Source organism: Peromyscus eremicus, chromosome 6, assembly GCF_949786415.1.
Source record: "Peromyscus eremicus chromosome 6, PerEre_H2_v1, whole genome shotgun sequence".
NCBI lineage: Eukaryota > Metazoa > Chordata > Mammalia > Rodentia > Cricetidae > Peromyscus > Peromyscus eremicus.
The window spans coordinates 37,107,927-37,132,821 of NC_081421.1; the positions used below are offsets into that span (position 1 = coordinate 37,107,927).

At 39.3% G+C, this 24,895-nt stretch overlaps 1 protein-coding gene across 8 annotated transcripts in view; it reads left to right on the plus strand.

Annotated features, from left to right (window-relative positions):
* Positions 1-778: 778 nt before the first annotated feature.
* Positions 779-24,895, plus strand: part of Mbnl1 (muscleblind like splicing regulator 1) — a 146,803-nt gene continuing 122,686 nt past the window's right edge. For 6 of the 8 annotated variants that reach the window (XM_059265400.1, XM_059265405.1, XM_059265402.1 and 3 more), the window contains exon 1: positions 779-973. The gene's annotated coding sequence lies outside the window, so the exon portion shown is untranslated. The remainder of the gene's footprint in view (positions 974-24,895) is intronic. The other 2 variants (XM_059265403.1, XM_059265404.1) reach the window with 2 other exon arrangements.

Genomic DNA, 24,895 nt, shown 5'->3' on the forward strand with positions numbered 1-24,895 from the left:
CGCCCCTACTCAAATTATGTTCAAACCACGGAACAAACGTTTTTAGTTAAAAAGCATCCTTGACCAAGTTATCAGAATTCCTTAAATTCACAGGAAATCCCATCCGCAGATCTTCAAACTTTATCTCTTCTCAGAAGCCCAAGATTCTTTTCATTTAAAACCAAGTTACAGGACAGCAAACCAGCGAACTAGGGGGCTGGGGTTTCATTTGCTCAGGCCGTTGCCCAGGGCTTGTTTGCGTGGGTGTACTTCTGCATCTCCTAAGATGTTATTTTATTTTAAAAGAGGGAGCCCTGCTTTCTGTACACCACACTGCAGAGTTGGAAGTAAGGGCGCCTCTAGACTGCAAGTTTTATTTACTGGTTAGACGGGAAGGTGGCCCGGGTTTGTGCTTGGGTGACGATCAGTTTTCCCGCAGAACTCCGAAACTGTGGAGTGCTGACGGCTGGAGGAAGACACCCGCCAACACCCTTGCGGCTTCTTTCCCGCCCTTCGCCCTCCAGGTTCCAGGCAGTGCGGCGCTTCTGCCCCGGCAGGCCCGGCCGCTGACTCTAACCTTTCGTCTAACCTTGTGGGCCTCCCGGGCTGGGCGCGGAGCCCTCGGAGCTGGAGCGGCGGTAAGCGGCGCGGGCCGGGGCGAACGAGCGAGCGAGCGGGCAGGCTGGCGGGCGAGCGGACGGGCGGGGGCCGGGGCTGCGCGTGGGAGCTCGGCGGGCGCGTCCGCGCGCCTTCCTGGCGGGGCTGGCGCGGGGGAGGGGCCGCGCAGCGGCGGAAACCGGCGCGCGGCGATAAGAGGCTGCACGGCGACATGCCCCAGTCTCTCGCCGCAGCCCGACGAGTCGGGGCGCTCGCCATGCTCCCGTGACCCGACCCGGCCAGTTCTCCTTCCCGTGGCGGGCATCCCGGAGTCGCGATCCCACAATGCCCCGGGCAGTCGGGGCCCCGGCGGGCAGCCTGCACGGCCACGTGAGAGGTGAGTGGCGGGCCGGCCGCGCATTGTTCGGCGCTGCGGGCGGCGCTGCGGCGGCGGCGGCGGCGGCGGCGGCCTGGGGTGGCGCTCGGGGGTCCCCGGCTCGCACCGGCGGCGGCGGCGCGCTGCGGCTCCCGGCCCTGGCCCGCGCCTCGCTGCGGGCCCCCCGCGGGGCGCTGCGGGACGGGACTGGCAGGCAGGGAGCAGGGGGGCAGGTGCGTGGCCGAGGGCTCTGAACTCGGTGACCTCTGCCAGGGACGGCAGGGACGGCCACCGGCTGCGCGGGTCCCGGCCGCGCCCGCATCCTTCTGTCGGGGGGCTGCCATCCAGCACTGGCTTCATGTGGGCCAAGTATGTGCACGCAGAGGTTAATGCTCTGCCTGCCACCCATAAATTACGCATGACATGTTTAGCTGGGCTGCCTTATATGGAGAGTGCTGTATTTCAGTCCAGTGTGCTTTTTGCCAAGTTTACAGGGCGGAAGACGCCCTGCTTTAGAGGGCTGCCGCTTTTCCTCCCTTTCTGGTCGTTTTGTAGTGCGTCACTCAAAAAAAAAAAAACTGTAAGAAAAGTAAGTATAGAGCTTTCCAGGGTGGAGCCGCAGTAGGCTGGTCGAATTGCTTTCACGAAAAGTAGTCAGCATATAGACTGTTTTTTAGACAAAAACAAGAAAATATGTAGCCTTCCCTCAACCTCTTTAAAAAAAAAAATGCCCGAATCTGTTATTGTTAGTAATGTGTCATGGGAGAGTACTTAGATTCCAGAGCCTGTAACAAGAGAACCAAAAAATTACATATATAAAAATGGAGCTGAAGCCTTCCTGGCTAGCCCACAGCGTGTTACAACTACAGGGGTGTTGAGACAAGCTTAAGTGTGTTCTTAAGTCTCTCTGGCTTGTAGCCTATTTGGCTGCTGGGATTCTAAGATGGGTTTCGAGCAGTCTGCATCCCCAGGATTAAAAACAAAGTTAGAAGCTGCCTGGAAGGTTATTGACACTGTCTTAGGTTTCTGTGCCCACCAGCACAGGCACAGACCATAGCAAGCGATTAATAAACTCTGCCATACTCTGAGGAATTTCATAAACAAATTAATACATGGAGAGGAGAGTCATAATTATGGCCTTTGGATTTGCAGGCCTTCTGCAACATTCTTTGAAATAGTACACCAATGGACATGCTATTCCTCTCTCCTAGGTTTCAACATAGTGTTTATACAAAGAACTTACTTAGGGCATAACTTTTCCACACCAGGCTAAGTGTCCCCGTCCACATTCTCTGCTGTGGCTTCAGAGTGCTAGTGTTGTTTCCTGGTCCTATTTTCCAGATAAAATTCTGATCACCAAGACAAGTTAAAAATGAAAGTTCAAGGACTGCAGAATCCTTGAAGGATTTAGTTCAGTACACAGGATGTGTTAGCTAGATAGTTGGTAGCCTGAGACAATACGTTATTTCATAACTAGAGAAAGCACGTGGCTGTCACTTCTGTCTTTGCCTTCTTAAAAGTTGGTGACAGTTAAAGTTAAGTAGCTTTCAAGAAACATACCATGTCCTAGTGTTCCTGTTTTGTGTATTTGCAAGGGGTTACGTTTTCTTTTTAATCTCCGTTAGGCTTTTTTTTTTCTTTTTTTCAAATCTAGACATAAGTCTTTATATTTCTTTGTTTAATGAAGAGTGTCCTCAGTGAGAACTATGAAGTTGACTGTTGTGTTTCTGGAACAGGTTAGGTCAGCACCAGAAAACCTGTTCATCTGTTTTATAATTACAGTCACTGAAGACATCGTGGCCACATTTTACTATTGGGAGAGACTTAGACAAACCTCACACATGCTTCATTTCATTTTTGTTTTTTTCTTGCAAGTTTGAGCCTAGGATGCACGTGTCAGAAGGGAAAGCACAGTGTTACGTGTCTTGGGATATTACTGTTTGTGTGTGTACACTTCCACATTTGAGGCAGACTCCAAGTGGAATTCATTAAATTTTGATTCTAACATTCTGTTCTTGCTCAGGGCATGGAATTCCTGTGAAATGAAACACTTGGTTCTGTTCAGAGCAAGAAGAGATTACCTCAAGGTTTCTCCTTGAGGACGGAGGGGGTGGGGAGAAACATGCAGTGATAGTCCTCCTTGAGGAAGAGTGTGCTATTCTTATATAATGTTTCCAATTTTTGTTGTAAGTAAAACTGTTACCCTGCGCTTATCACTGTCACCATACGGCAGGCCTGTATTTGATCTTTCCGTTTATGGAAACAGAAAGGTCTTGTTGCCCCTTCTGGCTTTCTGCTTGGTGGTAGATATTTGGACTAGAGAGCATCTTAGACCTTGCTTGGAATAAGCCCAAATGAATGGGCCACTGAGTTGTTTTTTTTTTTTTTTTTTTTTTTTTTTTTTTTTTTTAATGCTCTGAAGGGCATTAGAGAAGGCAATGAATACGCTGGTCAGGACAGAAGAGGAGTGAACAAAATATGTTCACTAGATGTTTGGTTCAGTTTAAGGTACTGACAGTGTGCATCAGGAGATTTTCAAGTGTCTGGACTTTTAGATCAAAATCTCTATCTTCCAGGAAGTTTAGAATGTGCTGGCTGGTACAGAAGCCGCTAGCCACACGTGTTGTTGTACGCTTGAAATGTGTCTAGTTCTGAATATTGCTTTAAAGTGTGAAATACATACTGGCTTGTGAAAATTTTGTACTAAGAAAAGAATGTAAAATATTTGATTAATATTATATTTATGTAACTATGTTATAACGACAATGTATTGAATATTGGTCTTGATAGAACGTTTTATTATATTAATTTCCCCTTTTTTTAAAAAAAAAAAAACAAACTTTTTACCCTCCCCCTCCCATCCAAGCTACTAGAAAACTTGATATAACAAATATGGCTTGCGTTCTGTGTGGCAGCACTGTTTTGAAATAAAGCAAGACAGCAGTATTCTGAGAAAAAGCTTAAATTAGAGTTTGCTAGTCAAAATACACTAAAAGTGACTTTTATTTTTACAAGGTAAAGATGTTTATTATACACAGAAACAAAATGACTTGTCTTTCTCATCCATTGTAGCCAAAATTTGAACAAAAGTACTACCTTACATCTATTTTTATTTCCTCAAAACTACTATTTAGTTTAGAAAGTTAATGATGAGGTGGTAATAACAGAGAAAGACTTATAATTAGGAGGATAAGCTTAACACCTCACAGAGGCCAGAATAGGGTATGATTGCTACTCTGGGATGTTTGGAAACACTATAGTTATCATTGTCCTGGAGTTACCAAACAGAAGCAAGTCAGTGGAACTTACTTTAAAATAGTTTTCAGTAAACAGCAGTTACCTTCAAATGCCTAATATATGTTTTCTTTTGTTAGGATAGACCTTCCTTAGAAAATGAAAACACCAAACAAAGCCAAACAAACTCACAGGGATAAAAGATTTTCACGTGTTTGGAGTAGGGCATTGCTTTGCATTCAAGGGAAGGTGAAGTGATACTTCTCTTGTGGTGTTATAGGCTCTGAAGAATTGCTGTATGTCCAGTTTTTATAATCTGATCACATTCTTGAGAAAGCATCTGGCTGGTTAACAAAGCACAATGGCATAGGTCCTCGGCACATTCTTTTTGGATATTTTTATAACTGGAGTACATTTTCCCTTGCAAAGTGTTATGCCAAAAAAAAAAAAAAATGTGGTTCTTTTCTAGCCACGTAAAGTTATGTTTGCTGATGTTTTCTTGATGGCTATCAGAGGTACACAAGTTTTTTTTGGGGGGATGGAACCCATATCCCATATGGAGCCTCAAGGAGAATTGATCTTAGTTTGGTAGTGTGGTATATCTGTTGTCTGCTCTGACAGGCATATTTCATAATAATGTCAACACTGTGGTGGGAGAAGAGGGGTGGGAGCGTCCCTGTTAACTGGTGTTCATTTCTGATGAGTCATGAGGCATATTCAGGAAGTGGGGGGGAGAATTCATTAATTGAGAAGCAGATAGTTGAAAGGCTCAATTGGCATGCCATGAGATGTCTGTAGACATTTTTTTTTTATTTAAGATCGGGCAATTGGTGTCTATATAGTGTTTTCATATTTATATGTATATATGTTTATGTCTGCACTACAGTTATAGTCTTGGGAGAAATAAAACTCCTAGCATATCCATGGTTATAGTGTTGTACATATTATTACTTTTAAGAAAGCATAGCACAACTGCTATATCTCTTTTTTTCTTTCACAATTTTAGGGAAGTGCTTGTCACATGTGCCTCTGATAGCCAAGAGTCTTTGAAAGAGTTTTTTAATTTTATACAGTTAGAGTTCTTTTTGATACTTTCTCCATTTTTTTAAAGTTCTCACTTTAGGTTTCTGTGATTATTCTTTGTTAAAACAGTACAGGATATATTATCTAAAGACTGGGGGAAGCCATAGTGCATTGAATAGGCAGTTATTTGTCTTCCTAGATAGTTGTTTGAAGAAGGGAAGATATTTTTTTTGAAGTAGAATTATGCTTCAAATAGTTTACTCCCTAGGAAACTTTGTTATCTCTCTTGACATGATTATAAGGAATAGGGAGGGTGCCTTTCATGCATTCAAAATGTGAAAAAAAGTTGATGAAGTCACATAGAATATAGGCTTCTGTGAGTTGCGAACACATAACTTGTATGTTGAATGTTTGTGCATGCATGCATCTGTGTGTGTGTGTGTGTGTGTGTGTGTGTGTGTGTGTGTGTGTGCATCATGGCGTGCCTATGGAGGTCAGAGTGTTCTCTGAGTGTTCCAACCTGTTGGAGTCACTTTTACCATATAGGTTCTAGGGATTGAACTCAGGCAAATTAGTCAGTGATTTATTTGAAAAAAAAATGCACATTTTTCTGAAGACAATAGAAATGCATTATATTATTGAGAATAGTTATCATGAATGTGAAATTTGATGACTACTACTACTACTGTTATTACTACTGTGTCCATTCAGGTATCAGCTTCATTGGAGTCCTCTTACCTAGGGTCACAAAGTAAAGAGATTTTGTATTCCAAAGGTAATTTTCGATAATTATATTTTGACACTGAATTGCTCTCTCTTCCTTTAAAGTTTAGAAGCAATTTCCTAAAATATTACTTGTTTTAGAGGACTCAGAATTATAGGGTGATTGGAACAGGTTTAATCCTATGAAATCAACATTCTAAATGCTCCTTTGAAACACTAACTTGCCATGTAAATATGATTTCCAGGTAGACCATATTGTGGCAAACTATCAAAGCAGGCTCTTCAAAAACTACTTGATCTGGTCAGTATATCCTTGAGGAAATGACATCTGGCTTGAGAGTCCATGCGAACTTTGAAAGTGATACAGTGGTATTTCATGAGGAATGTCTAGTTAGGAGGATACTGAAGGTGTTGTGTTAGCTTGGTATTGAGGATTCTATCTTAGCAGATGCTAAGTGAGAGCTCATGTGCCCGTGGATGGGCTGTAGCCCCAGCCTGGTCCAGAAGTTTGGAGAAAACAGAGACCAATCCTGATGCAGCCATGGCTAACTTAAGTGCAGCGGTGGAAGTGATCTCCAGAGACACAAGTCACAGGAAGCCTCAAGTGTTCTTTAGCTTTCCAGCTTCACCATCCCTGGCCCTTTAAAGCACTCATTGCATCCATCCTGTGATGGCTCCCTGTGTTTCTATGTAAGGTCTACACAGAGGAATTTGGTAGATACATTGTAATTCATTTATTTAGTTCTTTCATCTAGAAGATGTTCAGTATTTTCCCAAATGACCTGAACTAGAACACTGGTAGTATTGGTTTTTTGTTTTTTGTTTTTTTTTTTTTTGGTTTTTCGAGACAGGGTTTCTCTGTGTAGCTTTGCGCCTCTCCTGGAACTCACTTGGTAGCCCAGGCTGGCCTCGAACTCACAGAGATCCGCCTGGCTCTGCCTCCCGAGTGCTGGGATTAAAGGCGTGCGCCACCACCGCCCGGCTGGTAGTATTGTTTATTAGCATTAGTGGACATTGCAACACTCCAACCTTTTCAGTCTCTGTATGGTTACAAAGGTCAGGAAAACCAAAATGGCAACTGTGGTAAATAAAAGATACAGAGAATTTGTGGAAGAGCAAGCTAGATTGAGAGTATGGAGACAGTTCTACCTGGAGTGTGATGACAGCCTTAATATATACCCCAAACATTCAAGTTCAGCATACCAAAGGAGAAGGGATTTTGTTAGGGGAAATGACACTTAAGATATATAATGAGCAGGCAAGAGAGAAGAGCGTGTGGGCAAGGAGGTTTTAATCAAACAGTTACAATGTCTAACTTCTCAGGTCTCTGAATGAAAGAAACAAAGAGGAAGTAAAAGAATAGCTGATGGTTTTGGACCCAGGTGAGAGTACTCTTTTGTGGATTTAAAAAACAAACCAACAGTGAACAACCGACATCAAACACTGCTGCCATTTTAAGAGGCAGTTTGCAGAAGGGCTGGTGAAGTTGTCTGATTCCTTCTAGAACCCTGGTCCTGACATCTGTCTGCAGTAAAAAACAATTCTGAAAGGCGAGGAAACAAAGGAAGCGACCTTTAACAGAAGCTACCTGTCAGTGTAGCATGTCATAAGCAGGAACTGTATTCAGGTTGAAGGGTGCCTAAGCAAGGTGATGAGCAGTACTAAGCAGGTTGTAAACGTCGTCATCAAAGACACTTTCTGAATTTGACTTAGCATTAGAATTTGCAGACTGTTCACAGTTGTCTGTTTTAACCTCCTGTCCCACAATTATGCATTAGTATTGGCGAGGATAGGAAGCATGGCACACCAGCACCTTGTCTGATCATAGAAGAAAGCTGCCTGCATGGTAGTGCCTTTCCTCTTGTTACAGAACAGAGGAAGCAGGGAGGTGGTTACGTGAGCCAGTGGATGGAAGACGTAGAAGGGAATGCACTTGTTGTTGGGGAAGGTTGTGTGGAAAACACTGAGTGTTGGCTACCCTCTCAGCCTCTTCAAAAGGCTACTCTGTAGATGTAATTCTGAATGGTCTTATTAAAAAAAATAAGAAACACAGAGCCAAATGCAGAGTTAAAAGCCCAAGAGGTCAGAGAACTAGTGAATAGCCTTTAGCTTACCAGCTGCTGAGTTCTTCCCCTGAGAAAGAGACCTACTTCCTGTGTGTCTCTTTTTATTGACTTTCTGTTCTGCCTTCTCATTGGTTCTAAACCCAACCACATGACCTCCGCGTCACTGCCTGTCTATACAGACCTCCAGGTCTCTATGGTTGGTATTGAGATTAAAGGCGTGTGTCTCCATGCTGGCTGTATCCTTGAATACACAGAGATTCTGCCTGTCATGTAATCGAGATTAAGGGCATGTGCTACCACTGCCAGACTTCTGCTATGGCTTGCTATTAGGTCTGACCCCCAGGCAACTTTATTTATTAACATACAGATAAAATCACATTTCAGCACAAATAAAATATCACCATACTACTCATTGTTAGTTGTTTGTTTACTAAATTCCGATTTAAAAGCTAAGTTTGAAAAGATGTAAAAACTCCCTAGAAATACCCTATCTGGGTTTGTTTTGAAAGTTCTCTGTTGAATATACTATAGGCAGAATAATAAAGACCTCACAGGTATGACATCCTTTGTTGTGTAAGTATAGTATTAAGTCAATACTATAATTTTATTTCATGTACTTACTGCATTTTATCTGTTTCTTGAAAAGAACAATAGATTTTAGAGAAATGTTTCCCCTTCCTTAGTCTGTGACATTATAAATGGATAAGTGACAATTATAAACATAATAGAAGTTGTGGTGTATATTGTTTTATAAAGTCTCAGGAAATATTCTCTACAGCTATAACATAGATCGTAGGACTTTTGTCCTAAAGGGACATGTAGGACGAGCACGCGCACACACACACACACACTTATACACACACGTACATGCACCCACACATACACACACAAATACATGTACTAGCATGACTAGGACTTTCTGGTTATTTCTAGAACTTGAAGACTTGATTTTTTTTTTATGTCCAAATTTTAACCTTTTAACATTTTGTCTTGCCCCCAATATTACTTAAAGAATAGAGATAAGAATACTAGCACTAATAATGCTAACAGTTTGGAAAATGACTTATGTGTGTGCAGTGAGCTGTTAAAGTAATACACACGTTCCTCAGAAGAGCATCATGAAATAGCCCTGCTAATGCCTTGGTTTCAGGGATGGGGAATCTGGGTCATAGATATTTCAAGTTTATTGCACAAGGTTACTTAATTACTAAATAGCCCAAGGAGGACTTGAGCCATGGTAGTGAAGTTTTAGAATATCTGCACTTCTGGAAAGGATAAAAACAAATGAAATACGTGTGTTGGGGGTTAGCAGATGATTTAAGATCATAGACATTTGAGATACTTTTCAAGGGTCACACTACAGCAACACATGGGGAAGTTTGTAGAGAAAGGGTAAATGGTGGTAGGGTAGAGAAAAAAGAGATGGAGGGAGGGAAGTGCAGGAAAGGAACAGAAAGGGGTCAGATGGCACAGGGAGACTGGCACTGCCTTGGCCACCAGGCAGCACATGCAGCCATGTGACACTGGAGAGCACAAGAAGCTGTTGGCGAGGGATGTCCCCTTCTGGGAGGAGTTGTGCTGCAGTGTCCCCAACGGCAGGAACGTCATGCACAGCAAGAAGGACAGATTGGTTGGGAGTAAGTGAAGAAAGAGAAGGAGGAAGTGTTTTGTGGTTCCATGAGGCATATCCAGTTATTGGATATGAACAGTAGAAAGGGATATGGCTTGCTATAGTGAATGTTAAGAGGAATTTAAAAATATACTAAGAATTAAAATCAGTAAAAAAAAATTTCTTATTTGAAACTTTATCGTTGTTCTAATCATACTGGTCTGAGCACTGTTAGAATGAAGAACTGCAGAGCCACACAGCTGTGGGGGTGCTTGCCTGCAGGCCCAGTGCTTAGTAAGCAGGTGCAGGAAGATACTGAGTTCAAGACTGACCTGCTGGGTCATCTAGCAAGCCCCTGCGTTAAAAACTAAATGCAAACACAAACAAAAATGAAGGCTTGTACTTCAAAAAACATCAGTAAGACAGAAACACACAATTATAAGTTTATCTAGGATTACAACTCGATTATTAAGGTGTGTCCAACTCTTAATGCATTTTCTTGCTGTGCAGGCACCTTTGAAGCACAGCGATGGTCTGGAGACCACCAAAACCTTTATCCCATGTTTGCGATTCTACAGTAAACAAACCTGGGTCTTTATGGGTATGTTGTTGTTTGCTAGGAAATGTCTTAGTGTTAATTAGGAACTTTGGTCCCTTATTACAGGCCATGTAGAGCTGCCATGTATCCTGTCCTCAGTGATAAACAAGGTGGCAGAGAGAGTCATGATAAAACGAGTTTGCAATGTGCTCAATGTGGTTGACATTTAGACTTCACTGACCTTGCTATTTTAGGGATGGTATCAGTGTAACTGTGGTATTCTTTCTCCTGAAAGTAAAAATCCTTAATAATCAGCCACTCTTAGAAACTGATAGTTGATTCTTATAGGGGGAAAAAATAAGCATTTGTATTTTAATTTTATCTGGGGTTAGGAAAATTCCTATGCTCGAAATAGAAGGCTTGACATTTTAATTTACCTGAGATTCTTTAATACATATTAGAAATAAATGGCCTAACATTGTTTAGCATAGAATGATAGAAATAAGAGATTATGTTTTATTTGATATTTATAGTGAGTCTCATAAAATCAAGACAGTTTTCAGAAAGATTCTAATTGTAGGAACTGGGGATACAGCTCAATGGGAAGGTGGTCGCTGCACAAGTGTGAGGACCAGGGTTCAGATCCCAGTGCCTCTATAAACTATCAGCATGGTGTCAGATGGTGCTGCCAGCCCAGCCAGCCAACTGGTGAGCTCAGGCTCAGCAAAAGAGCCAGAGGAGAAGGACGTTACCCGCCCCCACGCTTGTGAGCATATCCATGTGATATACAGCATACACAAAATACTCTGTGTAACTACTTGATGCTTTCTATTTCAGTAAACTCTATTCCATGAAAGGTAGTATAGAATTGGCACTATTCATGGTTTTAAATATAGGATGTTAATGCAGAATAAAAGAATAATGCTGCCATATTCTGCCTTTTTAATGTGTTGTCAGTTTTCTGAAAAAAAAAAACCGCATTTATTAGATACCCTTTTTTTAACTATTAGATTTTTTTTTACCTACTTTTTGTTTTTTGCTTTACAGAAAGTGTGTGTGTGCTGTTGTTAAGCTTAGAAAGTGTTCTTGTTAACTAAGATTCATCAACATGAACGTGAGAATACTTCCTCAGTTATCCCATCACTGTGCACATTTGAACTAGAGAAATTTGCTGTAAATTATTTGGAACCACCATTTGAACTCCAGTGTTAACATTCAGGAAAAATTGCCTTGTCAAGTTGGTGGCATTTAGATGAGGCATTTGGCATCAATTTACCTCGAAGACTTTACGAGATGTGATGAATGTCGCAAATGAGAGCAGGCAATCTCAGAATATCCTTGACCTAGGTGTTGATTCTCTCCGAGGTATTTCATGACCTTCCCAAAAAACCATTTGAAGATGTTTTAGACTATTGAGAAATACATACCTCAAATTTAATTCTTCGTGACATGGTGCTTTCCTGGAGATCATACTTGCTGAACGTTGTTTAAAGGAAGTGGCTACTGCAGAGGAATATAGTTATGAAGACTGGGGTTTTTTAAAGCAAACATTGTATTGGGGACAATTAATTTAGGAAGGAGACTGTTATGTCTTCTCAGCTATGAATTTAAGCTTAATCTGTGCTGTTCTTTTCCCTTTAAATCTTTACCATTTGAACAATAAGAACAGTATTCTTATTGCTAAATAATCATTAATGAATGCATTTTGGGCACCTATTACAAAAATCCATTGTCTTTGGGGAATGTGGATGGTAGTGTGGAGCTCTCCTATTGGAGCATCTTCTTTGTGTGAAACCTACGTTGTTTCAGAGAAAACACAGGATGCTGAGAACAGCCTAGTAATGGTGAACAGATATGCATGGGAGGCAGAACTTCTCTTCCTGATATTGCTGAGGACGCTGAGAATCAGTTAACCTACACACAGCTGATCGATACCCAGCTGAACTGAAATCAAGTCCTTTCTCACAGTACCCTCCTTACTTTTGTGACTCTTATGGGAATAAATGTGGCATTTTTACAATAAATTTTAAATCTTCACTTTTTGAAGCCAAGGTTGGTTTGAGCCTCATTCTGTAGCGTAGTTTTTCTCTCCTGCCTTCCCAAGAGTTGAGAATACAGACACAGGCCACCATGCTTGATGTTTAAAAAAAAAAAAAATCTGGTATGAAGAATGTACAGATTTAATGAAAAAGAAAACAAAGCAAAAACTGTCGTGCTTCAGTGTTAGAAGACAAATTGCATAGAGCCCCAAAAGTGCTGAGAGTCTTATTTTTTATTTTATTTTTTTTATTTTTGTAAAACCTAAAATCTTAAGACCCTCCTGTCATCAGGCTCTTACCTTTGTGTGACTCCTTCCTGCACTTGCCTGTGGGTAGATCAGTTCAGGCTTCTGTTGGAGAGATTTTTGGGAATTCCCAATGTGCAATTGTCCCTCAGGAACCATACACATTGGTTCTAGGACTCTCCTATGGATGCATAATCCATGGATACTCTAGGCCCTTAACAGATCGCATTTGCACATGCTCTGTACATTTTAAGTTGTCTCTAGATTCCTATGATACCTTATACTATGTAACATATACATGTACTTTATTTTCAAGCATCTCTAGTTCATGGTTGGTTTGGTCTCCCAGTGCAGAGTCCATCAACACAGGTCTGTTGTATTTTCCCAGCAATAATATGCTACCATAGAATTTTCACCAAGAAATGATATGTGTAATGATATGTACAAAATGTATCCTGCCTTTCATGGATCATTCTCATGTTCTTAGTTTATGCTCATTCATTACACTGTTTTCATACATCAGTCGGTGTTGTCTGTGATTGTCCCTGTCACATCATGTGGCTTTGATTGATAGTTCTTCATTGAAGTCTTACTCTATAGGAAACATACTACTTTCCTAACAAATACCTCTTTCATGAGCTGCTTAGAACATATAGCAAATAAAAAAATTTTTTTCTTAAGAGAAGGAAAATGGAGAAGGGAGTTGTCTTTGTCTTGATTCTGGCTTCAAAGGCAAATTTTTTTCTTTAGCAAATGCTGTTGAGTGCACTGACCATGTGTGGCCTATTTGGATCATCTTTTCTAGATAGGGCGTGAAGATGTCGTGTTCTTAGTAATTTTCAGTGTAGTGATAGAAATATTCACCAATAATGTAGCAGAAAACAAAGTGGGTACAGGGGAGTTTGTAGGAGTGTAGAACTTGCCTAAATTTATTCAGAAAAACAAGACAAAACATTAACTCTTTTCAGGAAAGACAAAAATCAACTTACAGTTTGTTAAAATGATGTGACCAAGTATTTAAACTGTTTTTCTTTTTAAGTACTTAATAAATGAGTTTGACCACATTATTATCTGACTATACAGAATTGAATCAAGTTGTTCTTAACACCAAGTTCTTCATAGTACCTAATTTAGGAACAGATGAGTAGGTTTTATTTAGTATTTATATATATGTACACACATATACACACATATACATGATAGTTAATGAAAAAGAGGCCATTAATTTGAGGAGGAAAAAGGAGGGATCTATAGGGAGGGTTTGGAAGAAGGAAAATCCATGGGTGAGAGGTGAGCTGTTTTTAAGTTTATTGACCAAAGGTTCAGATACGCACACCAGGCTCTTTGTCTCTACCTTTCCACCTTTTCTCTGTGTGCAGGAAATTGCTTTCCTTTCCTTTCCTCCTTTCTCTTTTTTCTTCTCTCTCTCTCTCTCTCTCTCTCTCTCTCTCTCTCTCTCTCTCTCTCTCTCTCTCTGTAGGCTGGCTTCTAAACTCATGAGTGGTGACTTTGCAAGTGTTTATATTCCTTAAGACCCCATTCACCTCTCAAGTGTTTGCCCTTTGTTCTCAGGGTTCCATCTGCATTCTAGGTTGGGAAACCCAACCCTTCTGTTTGATTGCTTATCATTATTCAGTTTAAACAGTAAATATTTGCTTAAGGCCCGCTGCACAAAAGGTTTCACTGTAGGATTTTTCACTGATTTTATAAAATGTGTGGCCTAGTGTGAGTAGCACAATGAAAGCAAAGCCACTAGAAGTGATCTGACAATTGATTGTAACCATTTGTAAGTAGCTCCTTACTTGATGGGCAGCTATTTTAGTTCTGTGTTCATACGTAGTTCCTGAGCTCGGTGAGAAGCAGGCATTTCTCTCACTGTGGCCACAGGTCAGGAAACAGAGCCTTGGGGAAAGTAAGGTCAGGCTATTTGCTCCAGGGCCACACAGGAAAGGCTGTGGAAACCCGGGTTTCAGTCCTGGCCTTCTAGTCTTTATGTGCTGCTCTGTTGCCTTCAATATGGTCTGAATGAAACATATCTGAGGCCTACTACAAGTTAATTCTGAAGACTAAATGAAGAGGTAAGATGTGAAGAGGTTTTTTTTTTTTTTAAAAAAAAAAGAATTGTGGTCATAAAACAGCAGATGATGGAATGGACTTTGAAATGCCTTGGCTTTGTGATGAGGGCTGTATCAGATGGCCTAATCTTCCTTATGGTCTGCGCCATATTTGTTCTACTCCCTGGAATACCTTTGCCCTAGCGCTCACCAAGATAAGCAAAGTGATGTCACTTGGGACAGACACTCCCCCAGCTGCTCTAGTGGCTGGCCTGTGGAGCCGCACGTTTGAGGAAGTGTCTTGAGCCTGAGAAGGACAGAACAAGTACTCTTGTCTGTTCAACTGCATTATGGGGAATTAGTTTAATTTTTCTCATTACAAAATAGAGACCTGTTTTCAGCATTAACAAAACTTCTGCAATTGCTTAGATATTTCTGAATAACTTTCTCACTCCCTCCTCCCCCAGAGTCCATCATGTCCATGTGTGTGGAGTGTGTGCACAATTTTATGTCATATTCAGATGTCCATATGTATTCTACAAATGATGACAAATGGTCACATGAACTGTAGGTAAAGAGGAACAGGGTGACAATGTCAGAGGGACCGGTTCTCCAATGAATGGGTTAGTTTATAGTTTTGTATTGAAATGTTAAATCATTTTGTACATCTGTATTACTAATGTGAATTTATGACAATATAGTTGTTGTTAGAGGTTTTTGCTCTTTTGGGGAGCCTGCCACCTAGCTCCCAAATAAATTCACACATGGAAGCTTATTCATAATTATGAATGCCTGGCCTTAGCTTTGACTAGTTTCTAGCCAGCTTTACTTAACTTTAAATGATCCCATCTGTATTTTGCCCCTGGGCTTTTCTTGTTCTCTTACTTCTTTAAGTCTTACTCTTACTCTGTGTAGTTGGGTGGCTGATCCCTGGAGTCCTCCTCCTCCTCTGGCTCCTAGATCAGATCTCTTTTCCCAGTTTTCTCTTTCTATATATTCTCTCTGCCGGCCAGCCCTATCTATCATTTCTCCTGCCTTGCTATTGGCTGGTTCTTTATTAGACCATCAAGTGTCTTACACAGGCACAGTAACACAGCTTCACAGAGTTAAACAAATGCAACATAAACAAAAGTAGCACACCTTAAAATAATATTCTACCACTATAGTAAATTATGTCCTCTAAGTAGAAGTAAATATGAATATTCTAATATATGTGTGCATATTCAAATATATAACTATTCTTTGATTGTGAAGACTTGACATCAAACAGTAGATAGATCCTGTTACTCAGAATCTTAACGTGTCTTAATGAATTGAATTCCACTTCCATTTTCTTATACTTGCATTAAAGTTAAGCCTATTACTGTCTTTTTTATTGATGTTAATGGACTCAAATATTTCCCTTTATGTATCAAATATTTCAAAGATAGCTGCATCTATATAGATAAAGAAGTTTAGAAAGTTTTATGTGAGCATATTATTTAGCAAGAAAATTAAACATCAGTGTTTCTGTTTGAAGTGTTAGTGGAAAATAAAATAAATTAAATATGCAAATATTACTGTGTTTACTTACATTGGGCCCCTTATATTCTTGATATTGCACTAGACCTTGAATACATTATAGTCAACATGGATACTAAGTATGGTTGTAAAATATAGACATCTCTCAGATTTCGAAGTGGCCATTTTAGAAATACTGACATTTTGTTAGATACTGCTGCCATTAAATGTAAGTAATCTTTTCAGTAATTTCAAAATTATAATTTGTAGGTGGCAATTAAAATTTATTTTAAAATCTGTGCTGATGAAAGATTTAGTATGTCTGCATAAAAGAAGTATTTTTTTTTCATGTAAAGGAAACTGAGATTTTTAGGCTTAGAATCACCACCTCACAATTAAGAGAAATTGCTCCATAAAATTATGCAGCAAGAGAAAATGCAACTTTGAGTGGCATCAACATCTCATGAGTTTAAAAGGTCATGCTGGTGCAGAAGGCGTCAGCTTTGCCACTCAATGTCATGCAGAACGCTGTGACAGCCAGGGCTGATACAGCTGAAAATATCTGCAGCCTTGGAAGCCTTGGAAGTTTCAGAAGGTCATTTTGGCATCTGAGTAGCAGTGCTGATTCACAGGGAAGGTCAAACTAGACAGCTGGGTGAAAACATAGGTGGCTGAACCCAGGGACTGTGAGATCAGAGCAATTGCCAGTCGCAATACCTGGGCGTTGTGTTCTAATTGGTTGTGACTCTAGTTGAAATATTTATAGAGTAATGAGATTTACTTGGCTGATGACTTTTAAATTACCTATCCTTTGAAAGTTTGTTATTCAACTCGTTTGTCTTGGTAAACAGGACAAAGGTTGCCTTAGTGTTACTTATGTATGATGGCTTTCATAAAACAACAGACAAACAAACAAAAAACAAAACAAAAAGATGAATTGGCTTATTACTGTAAAGTGTGCACGAAACACAATTGTAAAAAAAGGGCAATCAGTGAGAAGGGAAAATATGAATAGAGTAAGTACTTGAGATGAAATTGAGCATTAAATTTATCTCCACTTTGCTGCAACTGAAGCAAAATCTCTAGGAAGTGAAAAATCCCACTTATTTAACACAATTTCTTTCCACCCTGAATTATGTTTTACTTTAACCCTTAGATACTCAGTGAAATACTGCAGCTCTGCCTTGGGTTAAATGTTGGTAGGGATGAATTCCCAGCACTTAGGAAGGGGATGCTGAATTCTTCATCTGGCTCCCTTCCTGACTTGATCCCAGCCTGGAGCTGTAGCTGCTGACCCCATTGTGTTTAGTGGCTCTGCAGAGACCAGTCCCTGGTACTTAAGGTCAGGGCTTCCCACACCCTACCTTGTCCTCTGCTATTTCTACAGTGCTCTTTTTGTGTTTTGCCTTTTTTCATGCCAGATGAAACAGTCATACTTCCTGTACTGGTGGTGCCGCCCGGTGACAGAGCACCTGACTAGCATGTGCAAGGATGTGGGTTCAATCCCTAGCACTGAATTCAAAACAAAACAAAACAAGACATTCTTCCACATCCATCCTAGACCCCTTGCCCATCTTGAAACCACCTCTGACCTCTTTCCTTTAACACATCAACCCTTATTATTAATATCTTCTGCTGTATACTTCTCACCTTTTATAATATAGTTATTGTTAGTTTATGTTCTGATTAAGCAGTGAATTCTTCACGGGCTAGATTTGTGTATTCCCTGTGCTTGTCTCTAGAGCGATCAGAAGACATTTAATGTAATCAATGCACACGATGATTACATCTCTGTGTTTATTACTTTAATATGGTTACTGTGAATTAAGTGTGTTTTTTAAGGAAAAGTTTTGGGTTTCTCTTTTTCCACTCTATGCTAGTAAGAGAAAGATGGACATAAAAGTGGCAAAATTAGTGGGACAGCCCCTGCAGTTTTTGTCCAAGGAGATATTTTGGGGCATTAGAACCAGAGTTTTAATTTTTTTGATTTTGACTTTCAGTTTTAATTTTATAAAGCAATTTCATATTAATCATTTCTCTTTGCCAACAGGTAACTAATATAGTGTAGGTTTAGAAAAGTCACTTATGCTTCTCAGATACTTAGCACTTTGTCCCTAGAATACTTTCCTACGGTTTTATCAGCTGTCAAAAATGACATGATGTGGCTGATTTAAACTGTTCCATCTTCTCTGCTGCCCTGTAAACTGTGTTTTATGGGCTTATTTAGCTCAACACTACTGTATGGCTCCTCACTTTGGTGTGTTCCAAGCTGCATTCTGCTTTGTCCGTGTGGATGTTTTCTATTCACACGTGTTAAAACTTCTCTGATGAGAGCACTGAACAGCGAGTAACAATCTTCTGCTCCAAAGAGCTCATCTCAACAGTCGATCTGTCAGTCAGCTGCTGGCTGTGCTGAACTCTGCAGCCTATTCTAAAACAAATTCATTACTGTAATGGAGAAAGAACTGATGGATGCGGTGCTGAGTTTTTCACTTCTGTGTACGTGATGGATGTTTGGTGTTTGCCCCATGGTTAGAGAAGGTGAGCCTCCTTCCCTTAGTGCTGTAAAGGAGACGACCTTCTTTCCTTCAGCAGCAACTGGAAACTTCTGAACAAATTACTAGTGATGCAGTAGTGGTCCCTCCAAGGTCCCCGTCCCCCTCAGCTCCCTACCTTCCTGCTTTTTTGCTCTCCTGTCATTGTCATTTCTAAGTTTGATATTAAGTTGGCACCATGTGTTTTTAATGAAGTTTTACAGTTGAAAACACATGACCCGATTTTGAGTTCGTGTTCTTCCATTTGGTTCCCTGAGGAGACTTCAGTGAGTCAGTCACTTAGGTATGCAAATGTCAATTCCTTGTTCACAAATGAGTAAGATAATGATATATAACTATAGTAGGATAATGAATATAGCTATCTCTTATATTCATGGAAAACAAACAGCACATTATGAAAATAAAATATATCAGTCTATAAAATGTTATTTGATATTATAGAACATGATGTATTTTATTTTGATTAATCAAAAATGTTCTTATTTCAAGAAGATGTTTTCTTTAAAACAAACCTAAACATTTCTCCTGTATATATTTGTGTAAGTGTTTAATAATTTATGAGACAAACACATGGTGGGAAATATGACAAGTACTGACATTGCTCTCAGACTATTGTTTTAATTTGCCCCATGTCATTTAGATATCCCTTTAAAAAAAAAAAAAAACACCAAAAGAACCATGTTAGGCTTCCTTCTTGCCCACTTGCTTGGTGGGGATTTTTGGACAAGACTAAAACATAACTGGTTGGAGACATAATGAGTTGTATTACATAGTATCCATTGTGTTCCAGTGATGTGGAGGGTTATATGTGATTTATGATAATATTTACAGTTTAAAGCAGACTAGCTTTCTGGAGCAGATGATAGACTGTAACCAAAGAGCTTGTCACAGTCTTTAAACAAGGGTTTTTTTGTTTGCTTGTTTTTCAGAGAATACACCCTAGGTTTTGAGGAAATGGCCACGTAGAAACACAGTGAACAGTCATTTTTTTAGAGTAACCTTTTAGTTTTGGTTGCTTGCAGTTGCTGAACTTTTATGTGAAAAAGAATAGTCTAGAGGGGGTAAATATGTAGAGCTCTAGTTTCCAGCCTCAGTACATGTGTAGGTCCCAGGAACACATACTTGTAATAGTGAAGCCTAATCAACTGAGTCAGGCCGAGATCTTTCTGATGCATCAATGTCCCAGAACAGTAAGTGTTGGAGTTAATAAGCTATTGGCAGTTATTGGAGTTTATTGTTAACTATGGTTGTGTTCTGAATTGCCATGGGAAGGTGGCCATTGGCTTTTAAAAGCATATGATGCTGGTGGAAATTTATGGGGCTTTAATCACTGTCTCGTTAACAGGGTGTAGTCGGCTCTTCATGTTTCTTCATGTGTTACAGTTTTTTCAGAATGCAGACAATCTTATGTGCAATTAAAATAATTATGAAAGAGTAGCTTTTCTTCTTTAGCAAAGGGACCAGATTTCAAGCTGCCCTGATAATTTGGTCAATATGTATTTCTCTTGGAAAGTACCAAATTCTAATAAAAATCTTTGATTTCATCTCCTGAGAAACGTGGCTTTATTTCTTCCCAACCAACACCATAAAATCTCATTATCAAAACAAGAAAAGAAGAAATAGAAATGCCCGTATCTTGCCATCTAACCATTTTGAGTCTTAAAAATTCTCTTCCAGATATTTTGTCTTTTGAACTATTATTTAGTAACAAACTTTGAAGGGGCAAAGTGAGAGGAGAGTGTTTTTATTTCCTAAGAAGAAACGAGCACAAATTCTTGTGTGAGCATATTGTACCTACCATGTTAGTTTAACCGGAAGTGCAAGCTGCCTCAGGAAGAGCCTGCTCCAGATACATAAATGACGGAAGTGCATCCCAGCCATATGGGAAATGTGTTTGTGCTTATATTGGTTTTCCAGATTCGGTTGTGCCTTAGCCATGTTGATAACACTGGTGTTGCTTATAGAAGTTGTTAGAAGTATTACCTTCAGTCAGCCTCTAATGGAGAATGGGAACAAGACATTTATGGAAATAATGTGTAAGGAAACCATCCCTTTAATCATGACCAAGTACTACTGGAAAGCCTACAGATGGAACATGCCTGTAGTCACTTCACACTGCACATCTTCTTTCTATTAATAAGAAGTAAACATATATGTCTATCTCCATGACTGTCAATGCAAACATTTATTCTTGTTTCTAACATTTTCTTTTTGACAGATAATTACAAAATTCAAAATTGTACTTACTTATTTTATCTGGTGTTTTTTTTGAGCAATATAGTACTTTATTTTGAATTTTCAAGAGCTGAAAACTGATGTTACAAATGCTTCTACTGGTTGGCTGCCATACATATTGAACAGATTTTGGAGAAACAAAGAAAGGTTCACTTTAGGGGTGAAAGGCATTTCATGCTTCCCTCCATGTCCTGACAAGAGAACTTCTCTGTGTAGATTGAGGGATGGTGTCTTCTCATAGTACTTGAAAAGTATCCAAGAGTATGCTGTATTGTTGAGAAGAATAAAGTCTGGGAAAATGCTTTCTTGGAAGAAATTTCTTGTTGTAGTTCAGACTCTACACATGATCATGCCTTATGCTGTAAGGATTTCTTATTAAAGTGATGCAGGCAGAAGAACAGTTTTCTGTATGCACTTGTAAGCCTTGATGAGAAGTTAAAAATCAATGCTGACTTAGGAGGCCACTCAGAAAGGGACACCGAGTGTAGTTGTTAAAATATAATTATATCTCCCTGTTTCTTTTGGCATAGAAAGATCCTTAAAACAAACATAGTATGTTTATTAATTGAGATATCATCCATTTTTATATTAGAATAATAATGAAATTTGTTGCTATTTAGTATCGTGGACCTGGGTGAGTATGTTATTTTAGTGAAATTATCCCCAAAGAATATTTAAGGTACGTTGAAGCACCACAGTGAATATATGAGTTGTCAGTGTATGCCTTTTTTTTCCTGACATTTCTTACTGTTTTAAGTCAGGGGAAATCAGAGGAACTTATTCACTCTTAGTGAAAACATTATTCCTGTTGATAAACAACCATATGTGAGCTTATGTCTTTTTAAATAAAGCTCAATTTATGTGATAACTTAATATTGTATTGATAATGAAATAAGGTTGTTATTAAGGTTAGATCTATTAATCAGTAGAAATGTTTGTGGGATTGAAATGATGACTTCTGCAGCACCTATGTGGTTTTATTTTATGACTTGGGAATAAGAAATGCATTGGTGAAAAATATTTCATTGATTTTATGGAACAGAGGAAATATTTGGTATGGTGTCTCCTCATGAGACTTGTATTAATTCATTTGTTAGAATATATTCAAATAATTATATGATATATTTGCTCATGAATGATTTCATTCATTGTATTCTGAAGAAAAAATATTATGGATATTTATTTAATTATAAACAAAGTTTTCACACTTTTCTTATTATAATTAATATAGTAACATATGTAGAATAATTTTAAATAGACACAATCCATAAACTTTTTTTCTGAGTTTATTGTGCTAAGGTCTAAATTCAGTGTTTGAAATTCAGATCTTCCTGTTGAAAATTAGTGTTTACACTCTTATCTAGTAGAAAGTAGTGAGCCTAGTTGTTCCATTATAATTTCAGAAGTCTCATAACATACAGGATAGAGTAAGTCTGGTGCTTTCAGAGATTAAATTGTATTTTGGGTGGGTTTTAAATTGTATATACCACTTCTTTATATGTTACTTTTATAATGTATGTCACTTGATTCTGCTAAAATGGAATATACATGGTTAATTATGGAGGGGATCTTAGGACCACTGGAGGGAGGTTGGAATAGCATGGTAAAGGCTGTGAACTGCTGATATCGCTGAAGTACTAAGTTCCCTGGGAATATTATTCTCCGGTTGATAAGCTTCGTATTTTGAGTTGTGTATTGATATCATTAAGAAAACATAGATTCGCCACTTGTCTGTAGCATTGAAGAACATTGTCTTTTAAAACGTTTTAGGTAAAAGTGCCACCAACTTCATTAAAGAGCTTGGTGATACTATTTACAAAAAAGAAGTTGAATATTAAATATTACATTTGCTGCTAGTTACTATGTCAAATAAATTGTGTTTCCTTTGAGCGTGGTTTGCAGTCATAGTCCACAATCAGAATATTGTTAGAGCATAGCAACAGCACCATGAGTCACGCTCTGTTTAGCAGTTTGGCCAGGCCAGTTTCACAGTGATGAATTCTGGGTTTTCCAGTGTATCATTTTTTTTTGTTGCAAATTTGAGGGAGGTGATTTTTTTCTGATTTACTGTTGAAGACGTAACAGCATTAACTTTATTGTTGCTGTGTTCTCATTTCTCTTTCTCACTTTGAAATAGTAAATGTTACAGGCAGATCAGATATGCTACATGAGGCTAACAAGATAACGTCTGTGTAATACATGAGTAAAGGGTTTGTATTTCCTCATGAAGAACAGTAAAGCAGCATGCAGTTTTATCTCCTATCTTCTCGGAGAAGGGAGAGAAACTTCACACCACTGGGTGTTTGAATGCCATAAGAAAATGCAAAGGGATTATACTTCAGACTAAAACAAATCTTTTAACTTCACAATCAAGGAGGCATTTAAATGTGGTTCTATTGTAACTTTACTGCCTCGTATTCTCTTGCCAATTGGTATTGCTTTCACTTAATTATAAAGATGGAAATAGCCAATGTTTCAAGCTGTGCATCATTGCCGAATATACTTTGAGACTAGTATTTGCATGTGCTAATCTGTGTCTATGTCGTCCATATCTGTTTGTTTATCTGTCCTGTCCATATACCTCTCCATATGCATATCTATCTATGTCTGTCTACCACTTATCTACAGTCTTGTCACATGGTTACTTGTTTCCTTCGGGCTGCTGCAGTTTTGATGCTGATCGTAGAGAAAAACTAGCCTGTGTTCATGGGGCTTCTGTGCCAAGATAGAAGCTGACAATGGGATAAGTACCTGTTATCCTCCTCTGCCTGCTGCTTCCTTCCGATGGCGGGTATCTGATGGGGTATCATGTACTTGTCTTACACAAAGTCTGGGCTGCTCTTGGGAGGGGAAAAACTTGATCACTTTTGATAATGGTAGCCCAACGGACTGTTTATACAAAGCTAGTAACTGGTATGTGAAGTACAGCTGACAGTGTGCTAACTATGTTATAATGATGTGTTAATACTTTAAAATTTTCTCTTATAAGATAGAAATAAATTCAACACTCACTTTTCAACTGACATGCGTACTATTTTCTTCTAAAAATCAGTTTCTAACTTGTACTCCTTTGTTATCTGTCCTACGACACACCATTTGACTGCTTAGGGAACCAAACCTATGACGGAATGAGGATTTTAAAAGATTGCTTTGACAGACCTCAGATTACTTATGTGAGTTAGTAAACAGTGTTTCCCTAGCAGCAGCTTGTCTGAAGTGTATCAGACCAGCAGGCCACATTGGCAGTTTGTCATTCCAGAGGATGTGTGCCTGAAGGTTATCTTTTTCTTAGCAGTATTTCCAAAACTTCAGTCATTTGCATGTTGCCATGGTTTTATTGCTAACATATTAACTTAGTCTTATTCTCTCAATTCTTTTCATTAAAGTTTCACATCTTTGTGAGTCATCACATGACATAGCACAGGCTGGACGAGCTGGTGTCAGCACTCTGGGGCATCTGGGGCACACACAGTGTACATCTCCATGCCATCTCCACGGGCACTGCACGTAATTTGCTTACCCTGAGAAGCACCAGCTTAGCTCTTTGTTCTAGGAAGAGCAATGCTTCTGAAGTTGGCCCTCACCCTCTCAGACAACCACAGCTTGGTGACTCTTGAAGAAATTGGGACGGTGTGGCTATAGAGCCCCCCAAAATGCCTAGTATTATTTTCACCCTGACATCTGTTAATATTTGTGACAAGTGCTGAGAAATATTATTGTGTGAGCAGGCTTCATGTGCTTAAGTGCTACCTAGATGATTCCAGTTTTGTTGACATTGGCAATCTGGAAAAAATTTGTTTTGGACAAGTGGCTCCTTTTAGTCACCTCCAGACTTACACAGTGAAGTCATCCATATTTTCTATTCAGATTAAAACTATTTTACTAAGTCAAAATTGTAATAAGAGGCCTCACATAATCTGTTTCCTCAGTACGTAACATATCTTAATATCAAAGTGTCAGAAAAAAATCCCACAGATTTCTCACTAACTACTTTGGGATGTAACAGCACTGACTCACTTATATTTGTTTTACAGCTTAAATGACTAGTAAACATAGGAGACTAAGACATTAATGTCTTGCCCAGAGACTATTTAGTTCACTGAAAGAGAATTCCACCTTGCA